Genomic DNA, 13,623 nt, shown 5'->3' with positions numbered 1-13,623 from the left:
TCTCTATTATTAAAGCCATTTAGATCCTACAGAAATGGTTTCTAATTGTGTGAAAGTAAAGCATACAGAATTTATTTTAAACCAAAACAGATCCTATAGGTATGTTATCTACCCAATTTACCCAGAATACACAACTACCCACCCTTTTTCACTAATCCCTAATATTTGTTTACAAATTATTACAGACCAAATGATTGAATTACATAAAAAAAATGCAAATATAAGAAGTTACAACCATAGGAAGCCTGATTCTGACTTCCTCTCTGAGTTATGGAATAAACCACCTCAAATGCCAATGTCATTCCAAAGCCTTTCTCATATCTGGGTATGTTAGAGTTCCCTAAGGACCTCAAGGGATCCCGGGCAATGCTCACACCCAGATTTTGCATAACCAAACAGAGTAAGAGCAGTGTGGAAGAGCCAACCCTTATGTGTCCAGGTTCAGAGGGAGATCAAGGGTCCCAAAGCAAGGCTCACACATTCTAAGAGTATAGTGGAAGTGCAGAACACATAGCTTGAAAAGGAGTTTGTTTAAAACTGGACTGACAAGTCCATTTTTTGAAAGTAGTCAGTGACAGAGGTGATTGAAATCAATTGTAGTAATAAGCAACACTCAAACACACAGAATCAGTAGTCACACAAAGGGGTCAAGGGACTTGGGGACACACAGACATTTGTCTATAAACACATAACCCCAGCAAGGGTCTGGTTTAGACATGCACAACAATAGGTGATGCTGGCATTATCTCAAACTAGCCAGAAATAAACACATGGAAGGGATAGGGGTTTGGGATATAGAGGACCCAAAGCAGAAGCACACAATTAGTCATGCATTAGGGACATTATAGGCATGCTAGTTGAAGGATAGAAACAGGAACAGGTAAACATGTTGATCACTTTTAAAGAAGGGCAGAATTTTAAGCATGCTGAGTAAAGCAATAAACAAATAGTAGAACTCAACAGCATGAGCCATTAAGTTAGAAAGAGGCAGTGATTTACAGCAAGGGAACACACAGGTTGAGTCTCAAAATTTAAATTAGGAACGTACCAGTTGAAGGAGCAAAGCGCAGAAAAAGAAGTGAGGCAACCAGTGTTCCAAAGTCTAGCCTTGGCTTTCAGCCGGCTAGACAAGGCAATAGCACAAGTAATAGAGAAAAGAAAGAGAATTTGAATGTGTAAGTGTGTGTTTTTTGAACTCAGTTGTTCATGTTGTTAGTGAAAGCATTGGGGTATTTATAGTTTTGAAAACTAGTAGAGAATAAGCTAACAAGTAAGCCTTTAACACAAACATGTAAATAATCACAATCAGAATCAATTAACACAAGTACTTCCCTTTAATCAAGGGATTACTGCTCAAACGGATACTAACAGGGTTAATTAAGGAAAAAAATTAGTTTGAAAAAGATTGATTTCTGACCATATATAGGGGATATTGAAAGCACAGGGTAAATAATTGAGTTTAAGTACAAAATATACTTAATTGGGGAAAGGATTCAGCAGGGGTACAATATCACAGAAAATAAAGGAAAGGAATTAATCAATTCAAACAAACGGGTGGAATTGGGGGTTTTATAAGAAAACATTTGCAATCAGTCATAACTTGGGGAAATCAAGATCAATCAAGAAAGAATCATGATTCTGCACTTTGACATATAAATAGGATGAACAGAAGTATCAGACATGCAGGGTCAAACATATTGACAAAAGGGAGCAAACTAGATGAACATAAACATACATGAGTGACATGAATAGGCTAAAGGCTATTCAAAGCATGGTAATCAACAAGGTCAAGCAATCATGGCTCACACGTAGAAACAAAGTGAAGAAACTAGTCTAACAGGTAAAGAAAATTAGAAACAAGTAAAGAACTCACAGTAGTAAGTAAGGAAAACCTTTTAAGAAATTAGGGTTTCAACACTAGTCGAGTTAAAAAAATGAGAAGAACTCAGAATCAGATAAGTCAAATAAGGAAAAAGGATTCAAACACAAAGAACTTAATCGAACCAAGCATGCGTATAAAATAAACAAAAAGAGTTTCAGAACCCCGGATAGAACCAAAACACTTAGGGTTTTTAACACGATGAACCAGGCAGAAGAAAAAAATATAAGCAAACTGTTCAAACATAGTAAAAGCATAAAACAACACTGAAAACCAGAGAAGAGATCTTTTAAAAGCGGTTGAGAAAACCCTAATCGTTGAAAACGAAGAGTCACGTTGAAAGAAAATCGAAGAACCTTTGAGAAAACACTAAGAAGTTTGTAACACACATAGATCTATGATAGATCTGAGAGAAAATCGAAAGACCTTAAAGGTTAGGGTTTCAGAGAACCCAGAAAAGTGAGAAAGACTTTGAAAAGTTACCGATCTAGCTGGAAAAGCCATAAATCTGACTCGATCGGCCGTGGATGGCCGGAGAAAGGCCATGGATAGAAGTTGATCAAGGAATGGATCATATCTCTTCAAGATTTGTCCATGGATTCACGAAAATAGGTAACTAGTATACATAGGAGACGAGTACACATCTCAAACCGCCATGGGAGTCCATGGATTGAGGGGGATTGAAAGGGATTAGGGTGGATTTGGGTGGCGGCGGCTAGGGTTTAGGTGAGGCTGCAGAGAGACTTGGAGAGGAAGGTGATTCAAGGGTGGCGGGTGGTGAGAAATGATTTAGGGTAAGGGGTCATTTAGGTTTATTTTAGGCAGGTGGAATGGTGGCCATTGATCTAAATGATCAATGGCCTGGATTAAATGAGGTAGGTGGGGATCCGGGTTTGGGAAGAGTTAAAATTAGGTAAGGGTTGGGTTTAATTAAAATTGGGCTGGGGGAATTGGGGCCTGATTTGGGTTATAATTGAAATACAAATGTGGCTACGAGTTAAATCGCCACTTTTCACTTTCAATTTTATAAAAAATAGTAGATAATTTCTGAAAACAAATTGAAAACACTAAAATTATTTATAACACATAAAATAACAATTTAAAAATACAAGACTCAATTTTATGAATATAAGACATAATTAAACCTTAAAATGGCTAATATTGCAATTATATGCAATTTAGCTTTAAAAATACTAAATAAAATTGTAAAAATATGTAAAAAAATTACCTTATCTATATTTTGACATAAATATAAGAATACAATAGATGAATTATCAAAATAATGATTTTGAAATAATTACTGGGGATTTTATGGATAAAAAAGGAAGAAATAAATCAATTTAAAACCTTTACAATTATAGAAAAATAATAAAACACTTGGACATGCTTATATATGCATATATATATATGCTATTTTGAAAGCATTTTGCATATTGAAAAATATATAGGAAAAATTTGGGTATCAACAGCTGTCCCTCTTTACCTGGGAAGGATGGAAGAATTTTCGGGTAAAGAAATGATGGTCAATTTTGACCGAACAAAACGGTTTGAAGAAGTTAGGCTGCTCTTTGGCTTCTGAGCTGCCTACATATTCCTGGTTTTACAGGAATCAGGCCATATGTAGTTCAGGATCCATAGGCGGAGTATACCGATGAAGATATTTCAAAAACGGACGCAATGTCTGGGGTGTGGTGAGTGGTAGGTTTACAGGAATGGCTAGGTTTGATGATGCTGCGGGAACTGGAGCGGGATCGCTCCTGCTGGGATGGTTGTTGCTCGCCTATTTACCTGCAATTAGAAACAACACAAGCGTATACTATGCATAAATTTAAACATGATGCAAATTATGTTGGACCATGAATGTTGTCTTTGGACGGTTAGGATAGCGTCTTTAGACCATGATGTCCTGGGCCATGAAGCGTATGATAAAGAATTCACAGGCCATGAAATGATGCTCTCGGGCTATGAGGATGGTGCCTCTGAACCATGTTGCCTTTGAATAATGATATGCAAAAGATTGAAAGAGATCCTCAGGCCATGACATGGTGTTCTCGGGCTATGAAGATGGTTCCTCCGAACGATGACGCCTTTGGATGAGTTGGCGATATTTCAACCTATGAAAGATGCAGTATTATGATGTGGAAAAGACAGAGCTTAGTCTTGCAATTCGAAGGGCAGAGCTTAGCCCGTAAAAAAGCGAAATAAGTAGTGCTTGAGATGGCGCTTAGTTTCGAAGAAAATTGGAGGCAGATCCTAGCCTCTGAAGGCAGAATGATAGCCTTATGCAAAGATGAGAATGCAGACGAAGGTAGAGCTTAATATCAGAAGGCAAAATGGTAGCCTTATGCAAATTGGAAGGCAGAATAGTAGCCTTATGCAACGCAGATGCAGATAGAGGTAGAGCTTAACCTCAGAAGGCAGAAAGGTAGCCTTATGCAAGAATGCAGAAGGAGACAACATTTAGTCTCGGAAGGCAGAATGGTAGCCTTATGCAAATTGGAAGGCATAATGGTAGCCTTATACAATGCGAATGCAGATGGAGACAGCGTTTAGTCTCGGAAGGCAGAATGGTAGCCTTATGCAAATTGGAAGGTAGAATGGTAGCCTTATGCAATGCAGATGGAGACAGCGTTTAGTCTCGGAAGGAAGAATAGTAGCCTTATGCAAGAAAATAAAATGACGAATGATAGTAGAGCTTTCTTAGCTGATAGCAGATTGTGACTATTATGATTACTGGGAGCATCGTGACTACGGGGCATTACTTATGTGTGCTGATAGCAAATGTTGGCAAGTGCAACGATTTGGAGAGTCGTATTCTCGAACGATGTTTGTCCCATGGGTATATAGTGTGTTTAAGGTTTCTCAATCCTAGTGCCTGCATCCAAAGAAAAATCGTGAGTTTTGTAAAGGGGGAGGTTAGTTCGTATCCCCGCTGGCTTTGCTTGACTCGTTCGGCTTCGATTTGGCGATACTGTTTGTATCATTAGGGTAGCACTGCTAAACAAGCAGTTTCAACAATAAACATGCATGATTTTGTAAAAGTATGACATAAGTGTATAATTAAAATAGCTTTTAAATGAACCGATGACTGTGACGTTGTTCAGGATATTGCAACCTCTCTTGCTACAGAATTTTGAGGGTCATTTTAAAAATTCTACCCTAGTTTGATGGTTGACGCTTCTGACTGCTGCTTGTGCAGTGATCGTCTGAAATTACTTCGGAACTTTGAGGGTCCTCCTCAAAATTCTACCCCAGTTTCCAATTGCGGGGAAAATGAAATCTTTATTGAATTGTGGCCGAACCCATAGCGTTGCCTAAGTATCCCCTCTTAAACGAGAATCAGGTTAGGCTTAGTTCAAATTACATCATATCGAGAAAGCATACAGGTTACACATAGTAATGCTTGACTGCATCTGAATTGATCGGTTTGGCCAGACTTCTCTGTCTATTTCTGCAAGTATGAGGGCTCCTCCTGTCAAAACCCGGTGAACCATGTATGGACCCTGCCAGTTGGGAGAGAACTTCCGCTTGGCTTCATCTTGATGCGGAAAAATTTTCTTTAACACCAGCTATCCCTGTGTGAACTATCTTGGCTTGACTCTTTTGTTGAAGGCTCTGGACATTCTGTTCTGATAGAGTTGACCATGGCAGACTACATTCATTCTCTTTTCGTCTATAAGGGCTAGTTGCTCATAACAACCTTTTACCCATTCTGCGTCGTTGAGCTCAGACTCTTGTATAATCCTTAGGGAAGGAATTTCTACTTCAGCGGGAATGACAGCCTCTGTACTGTAAACCAACATGTAGGGGGTTGGCCCGATTGATGTGTAGACTGTGGTGCGATACCCCAGAAGAGCAAATGATAACTTCTCGTGCCACTATTTATGCTTCTCTATCATTTTCCTCAATATCTTCTTGATATTCTTGTTGGTGGCTTCTATAGCTCCATTCATCTAAGTCCTATAGGCTGTGGAATTCTTGTGTTTGATCTTGAAAGTTTCACACATATTGTGTCCTATAGGCTCCATTCATCGAGTCGTTGTTGAGGTTGGAGCCATTATCAGTAATGATTGACTCTGGAATTCCAAATCGACAAATAATGCGGTCGCGGACAAAGTCTGCCACGACTTTCTTAGTTACTGCTTTGTAAGATGCTGCTTCGACCCATTTGGTGAAATAGTCGATGGCTACTAGGATGAACCTGTGTCCATCGAAGGCGGCAGGCTCGATTGGTCCAATAACATCCATCCCCTAGGCCGCGAACGGCCACGGTGAGCTCGTTTGGAGGTACCTTTATCATGTCTACATGAATCTGACAGCGGTGGCATTTTCGGACATACTGGATGCAATCCGTTTCCATAGTCATCCAAAAGTAACCAGCCCGGAGTTTCTTCTTTGCTAAGATGAAACCGTTCATATGTGGACCGCAGGTCTCAGCATGAATTTCCTCTAGTAGCCTGGATGCTTCCTTTGTGTCGACACATCTTAATAATCCCAAATCGGGAGTCCTCCTATACAGGATTCCTCTGATGTGAAAGACGTTGTTGGAAAATCTCTGAAGTGTATGTTTCTGAGTAGGATTTGCAAGCTCTACGTACTCCCCTTTTGCCAAATACTCCTTGATATCATGAAACCAAGGCTTTCCGTCTACTTCTTCTTCAACGTGGGCACAGTAAGCTGGATGATCATGGATCTTTACTAGAATGGGATCAATGAAGTTCTTGTATGGATGATATATCATAGATGAAAGGGTAGCCAATGCATCGGCGAACTCATATTGGATTCTGGGAACATGCTAGAATTCCGTTTTCGTGAACCTCTTTATCAATTCATGTACGTGATACAGATATGGGAGTATCTTGGAGTTTTTGGTCGTCCATTCTCCTCGTACCTAATGTACAAACAAATCTGAATCTCCAATCACCAGCAGCTCTTGAACGTTCATGTCAATGGCCATTTTAAGCCCTAAGATGCAGGCTTCATATTCAGCCATATTGTTGGTGCAGGAGAACCTGAGTTTGGCAGACACCAGATAATGCTGACCAGTTTCTGATATTAGGACTGCTCCTATGCCAACTCCTTTGAAATTTGTTGCTCCATCGAAAAACATCCTCCAACCGTCATAGGATTCTGCAATGTCTTCTCCTATGAATGATACCTCTTCATCAGGAAAATACATTTTCAGGGGTTCGTATCCTCCATCCACGGGGTTTTCCGTAAGGTGGTCTTCCAGTGCCTGTCCCTTGACTACTTTCTAAGTTACGTAGACGATGTCGAACTCACTTAGTAGTATCTGCCATTTGTCTAGCTTGCCAGTGGGCATGGGCTTCTTAAAGATGTACTTCAAAGGATCCATTCTTGATATGAGATATGTGGTATAGGCGCAGAAGTAGTGCCTCAGCTTCTGAGCTACCCAAGTCAAAGCACAACATGTGCATTCCAATAGAGAATACCGGGCCTCGTACAAGGTGAACTTATTACTGAGATAATAGATGGCTTGCTCCTTCCTCCCCATTTTATCATGCTACCCCAGAACGCAGCCCAAAGCTCCCTCTAATACTGCAAGGTAGAGCAATAAGGGTCTACCTGGATCGGGCGGGACTAAGACTGGTGGTGTTGACAGATACTCTTTGATTCTGTCGAAGGCCTTTTGGCAGTCATCGGTCCATTTGGTAGTGGCGTCCTTCTTCAACATCTTAAAGATTAGCTCATAGATAACTGTAGACTGTGATATGAATCAGCTGATAGTTAAGCCTTCCCAAGAAGCTCATCACATCTTTCTTGTTCTTTGGTGGTGGTAGCTCCTGAATAGCTTTGACTTTCGACGGATCCAGTTCTATCCCTCAGCGGCTCACAATAAACCCAAGCAATTTCCCAGCAGAAACCCAAATGCGCATTTTGCGGGGTTTAGTTTCAGGTTGTACCTCCGTAATCTATTTAAGAATTTCCTCAAATCTTCCATATGGTCAGTGGCCTTCTTGGATTTAATGATAACATCATCCACATATACCTCTATCTCCTTGTGTATCATATCATGGAAAATGGTAGTCATGGCCCTCATGTAGGTGGCCCCTTCGTTCTTCAGGACAAATGGCATCATTTTGTTGTAGTACATTCCCCACGGCGTAATGAAAGCCGTTTTCTCAGCATCTTCCTTATCCATCCAGATCCGATGATAACCAGCGAAGCAATCTATGAATGATTGTAACTCATATTTGGCACAATTGTCAATCAATATATGTATATTTGGCAAAGGGAAGTTGTCTTTCGGACTAGCCCGGTTGAGATCCCGGTATTCGACACAAACTCTGACCTTCCCATCCTTCTTTGGCATCGGCACAATATTGGCTAACCATGTAGGGTATTCTACTACCCTGAGAACCTTAGCTTTGACCTGCTTGGTGACTTCTTCCTTGATTTTCAAACTCATATCAGGCTTGAACTTTCTTAGCTTTTGCTTTACCGGTGGACACAGTGGATCGGTTGGCAATTTATGAACTACAATGGACGTACTCAGACCAGTCATGTCATCATACGACCAGGCGAATATGTCCTCATACTCTTTCAGAAATTCTATATATTCTTTCTTCTCTGATGGCGATAGGTGAATGTTGATTCGTATTTCCTTGATGTTTTCTGCATCTCCCAGGTTGACAATTTTGGTCTCGTCCAGGTTGGTCTTAGGTCTGTTCTCAAAGTTCTCAACTTCTTTGACAATCTCGTCAGGTATGTAATCTTCCTCTAAATCTATGTCCGTTTGTTGCATTGTCTCATTGCATGTCACAGTCATTGGTTCATCAATACAGGTAATAATAATGTTGTATAAATAAAGTAATGAGAGAAGACGATAGCAATAAGTGTTGATTCATAAGAAAAGTCAAAAATGCTTTTGATATATTGTATAACTGATTTTAACATTGAAGATCTTATTGCGGGAATTGAAAATGCGAAAAGAAAATCATTTAGTAAAACAATGGATAATGCTTGTTTTAGCCTTGCTACCCCGAGGCACGTCGGGATTTGGTTGTCCTGATGGTCCATTTCTTGAGATATGCCCCTCTACTCACAGCCTGTATGGAAGGGCCTTCCTCCCCCTCCTCCTCGAGAATAACATAATAATCCATATCATTGTCCTCTAGAAACAAGTTCTTCACTGCTGCAAGTGCTTCTTCTTCATCTAACCCATAAATGATGTCGGCCCGTTGGAAGGTCTGCTCCAGATGTGGTATTGGCTGCTCTAGTGGATAGTAAGGACTGTGCCATGGTGGCAACCAGTTGTTGACCTCTTCCCAGGTGTAATCATATCCCAAACCGAAAGTAGTGCCATGTTTCTTGAGTTTTATGGGTTTAGAGATTCCTTGGAGGTTCTTGCCGAGCCCCTTGCCAGGTTCGTACCCATTCCAATTCAGTATACTCTCGATTTTGTTATCCCGCCATTTGTCCTTGTCGACAACATTTACCCGTTCAATGTTATGGTAAGTTTCTCCACCCAGCTTCTTTCTTCCCTCGATTGCCGAAATGGTCTGGCGACTGTATATGGGGTTGCTACCGTCGCCGTGAATGATCACCTCCCGGTGATTCCATGCGAACTTTACAGCCTAATGCAGTATTAATGCTAAGGCCCTAGTGGAATGGATCCATGATCGTCCTAGCAGCAAGTTGTAAGATGCTGATACATCTATCACCTGGAAATCAACCTCAAACCAGGTTGGTCCCATCATTAGGCATAGACTAATCTCACCAATGGTGGACCTTTGAGAACCATTGAAGGCTTTCACATTGATTGCTCCATCTTTTATCTCATACAACCCTTTATCCAACTTCTTGAGTGTTACCAGCAGACAAATGTTAAGACTGGAACCTCTATCGATCAGGATTCTGGTGATGAAATAATCCTCGCATTGCACGGTGATGTGTAGTGCCTTGTTGTGCCCCAACCCTTCAGGTGGCAGCTCGTCTTCATGAAAGGTGATCTTATAGCTTTTCATAACTTGCCCTACCATGTTAGCCATTTCCCCACAAGTGATGTTACTTGGTATGTATGCTTCACTTAGCACCTTTAACAGAGCATTCTTGTGCGCCTCAGAGTTTTGTAGCAAAGAGAGAATGGAGATTTGTTCTGGTGTTTTGTTTAACTGGTCAATGACCGAATATTCCTTAGCATGTATCTTCCTCCAAAGGTCGTCCGGACCTGTCTCAATGAGGGGTGGCCAATTGGAAGCCTGCTTACTTGATTCAGCTAGATGTTCAGGGATATAGACTCTACCCGTTCTTGTCATACCATGTGCTGCGATAGTTTCTTCAATCCTGACCTTGCCTTTCCTTCTTGCCTCAGTTTTATAGTCCCAGGGTACAGCCTTTGTATAGAATGGTGTCATGGTTGACATCGCCACTGGGATTGGCACAGCTATCCTTATCCCGAACGGAACATCTACCTTAGGTGGCAAAACTACAACCTCAAATGGTGCGGGTGCATTTATTGGAGACACAAATTCAACCCCAATCGGTGCTGGTGTCTTTGCAGATGGTTCTACTTCAAACTCAACTGATACAGACATATTTACTTCAGTGTCCTCGGACGGCTGGATCTGGACTATGATTAAATTGAGAGTGATTATTAGTTTCTTTGGGTAATCACCTTCTACGATCAACCCGATTGATCCCTCGGGATCCCAGTCATATTCTATTTCAATCATGTGGATACCTCCACCCTTATGGTCTGGTAGAGGGTTGTTACGGACGTTCAGAGCGGGTTCCTTTGCCACAATGATCTTGTTATCAATCAAGGATTGTATCTTGTCTTTCAAGGAGCGGCATTCGTCGATGGTATGCCCTTTCATGTTGGAGTGGTATGCACAGGACTTGTTTGATTAACCCATTGAGAGAGGTTCTCAGGGGTTGCAGCAGGGATAGGGGTGACATAACCAGCAACTTTGAGTTTCTCATATAGTTGGTCAATAGGTTCAGCGATGGCGGTATATTATTTTGGAGGTCTGCGATCAAAATTAGGTCGGGGTCTATGGAAGTTTTGGCGTGTAGGGGGTGATTGATAATGGGATGGTTGAGCATTATAAGTTTGGTAGACATGAGCGGGTTGGGATGGTTGAGCATTATAAGTTTGGTAGACATGAGCGGGTTGGGAGTATCTGAGTGAAGTAGGTTGGTATGTAGGAGGTGGAGGTGACTGATAAGTTGGTGGCGGAGCTTGGTATAAGGGTGAGGGTTCTTGGTAATTTGGAGTTGGCTGGTATATGAGTGGAGGTGTTGGGTAAGTTTGGTATTTGAGAGAAGATTTGGTCCCTTGTGCAACCATCACGGCCCCTACGTCCCTTTTCTTAGACACACCACCGGACTATAAAGCCGTATTTGTAGCTTGCAAGGCTTCGAAATTTGTAACCATACCGCTTTTAATACCTTCTTCGATTCTTTCACCCAACTTGATAATGTCAGAGAACTTGTGGTTCTCAATCATCATCAGCCGTTCATAGTACTGCGGGTCTTGAGCCCGAACAAAGAACTTGTTCATTTGCTCCTCTTCTAAAGCGGGTTTGACCTTAGTAGCTTTGGACCTCCAACGAGTAGCATACTCGCGAAATATCTCCGTGGGATTCTTCTTCAAGTTCTGAATATAGAACACGTCTAGTGTGTTCTCTGTATTAAACCTGAATCTATCCATAAAGTCAGAGGCCATGCCTACCCAGCTTGACCACTTCTTGGGATCTTGGCTAATGTACCAAGATAACGCATCTCCCTTTAAACTCCTCATGAACAACTTCATGCGGATCTTTTCATCCTTCCCTACTCCAACCAGCTTGTCGCAGTATGTCCTCAAATGGACCCTTGGATCACCCGTACCATCAAACATCTCAAACTTATGAGGTTTTTACCCCTCGGGCAGTTCGACATCAGGTTGTATGCAGATATCTTCGTAGTTCATCTCCTCAATTCCTTTGCTTCCCTCAATGCCCTGAATCCGGCTGAATAGTTTCTGAAGTTCCTCGGCTAGATTCCTGATAAGAAGATCCTTTTCATCAGACTCAGGTGTGCATGAAATAGGTTGGATGGAGTGTGGAATGGTCTCCACAAAGATGGGATTGTTATGGTTGCCTCGTGTATGGGTGTGGAAATGATCGTTTGTGGAGTTCTGAGGTTCTGGGATGAGTAGTGGAGTGTTGTTTGGGGTATGGCAGGTGTTACATTGGTTCTTTGGTGGAGCTGTGTGATGGTGAGGTGTGGGATGATTCTACTGCTTTGGGATATTTTGAGGAGGTGTAGGATTTTGAGTGTTGGGGAAGTTGATATCTGTGGTGCTGAGGGAAAATGATAGGTTTGCTAGATTCCAAACCTAATCGAGCTCTTCCTGAAATTTCAATAGTTTTTGTTCAAGTTGTGACATATTTTCATTAGGAACCCGAATACCATGACCATCAGTGGCCTCTACCCGTTTAGTTGGGTTCTCCTTCCTGACATTGTTCAAATCTTCCATCTTGCCTTTGTTCTTGTTCTTAACAGGACTAAGAGGAGGAGTGGGTGGAAGGCCCTTGGATCTCATGGAATAAGATGATGATGCCAGAGTACATGAACTAACCTTTGGGGAGGGGAACAATAAAAGAAAGAAAACAAAATAAAAGGTAATCAAGTCAGTGATGATTATAAAAAGTATTGCAATATTTAAACACATAGTGCGGGAATGTAAATCGTGTCCTAATTTGGGAACCTCTTTGTGCCCGAGATAGGCCTAGCGACAAATTGATTTGGAGAACTTAGAATGCTAAATACCTTGTTTTATTGATAGAAATAAACGAATCCCAAAATGACACTAAATAAACAAGAAATAAAAGTCACTAATGACCATTGGCCTTATTACATTTATAAAGCGAAAAAGATAAACTCCTATTTACTTGGTCCCAGAAGGACCTTCCCCAGATTCGGCATCCTTGGCTCCGTCGAACAGCTTCCCCAACTCGCGAAGTCCCAGCAAAAGGTATGCTATGGCTAGATATCCGCCTTCGGTCCCTTCAGCATTTTGACAATCTTCAACCCTCTTAAGAAATTTTCTCTCCAATTCTATTATGCCTCGCTCTAAGTACCCTAGCCTCTTGTTGGCACTGACAGCCATGTCCTTCCATTCCTCAATCAGTTTCTGGTTGGACTCTTGTATCTCGCAATGTTTGTTCTCGTACTCACGGATCTTTTTATGCAGCTGGTTGTACTTCACTTGCACCTCGGCCCTTTTATCTATAATTCTGTGACCTCAAACAAACCCTGGCTGGCCTAGATCATCATGATTGTCTTCCAACCAACCTGTTTAGAAAGGAGTATAACCGGCATAATATCTATCTGGCTCGATGGTGTCTCTCCCCATTACTATCTTGCAATGCCACATGTGCTGGGCTTGGCACTTGTAGGGACTATCATCACTTTGGAAGTCAGCTCGAAAATGGCTCATCTTGTCGACCTTAGGTATAATTTGCTTCCTACCAGCTTGCCTCATAACTCGGAGAGGGACGTAAGGGTAGGTTCCCCTTCGTCCAATTAGAATCAGGAAAGGTGCATCTCTGTTGAGGTGAGTAATGATTGTAAATGACGTCCTCGTTCTGATTTTGGATAGATTTGACGCGAGTAGAGGCTAATTCGTGGGGCAAAGGCGTCGCGAGCTAGAGATTTGACCTGTTGAGGTGAGTAATGATTGTAAATAATGTTCTGAGGGTACAAAACCCCGAATTTGCACATCGTAGTGTTAT

This window comes from Nicotiana sylvestris, chromosome 1, assembly GCF_000393655.2.
Source record: "Nicotiana sylvestris chromosome 1, ASM39365v2, whole genome shotgun sequence".
In the NCBI taxonomy this organism is placed as follows: domain Eukaryota; kingdom Viridiplantae; phylum Streptophyta; class Magnoliopsida; order Solanales; family Solanaceae; genus Nicotiana; species Nicotiana sylvestris.
This window is presented reverse-complemented; position numbering follows the sequence as displayed.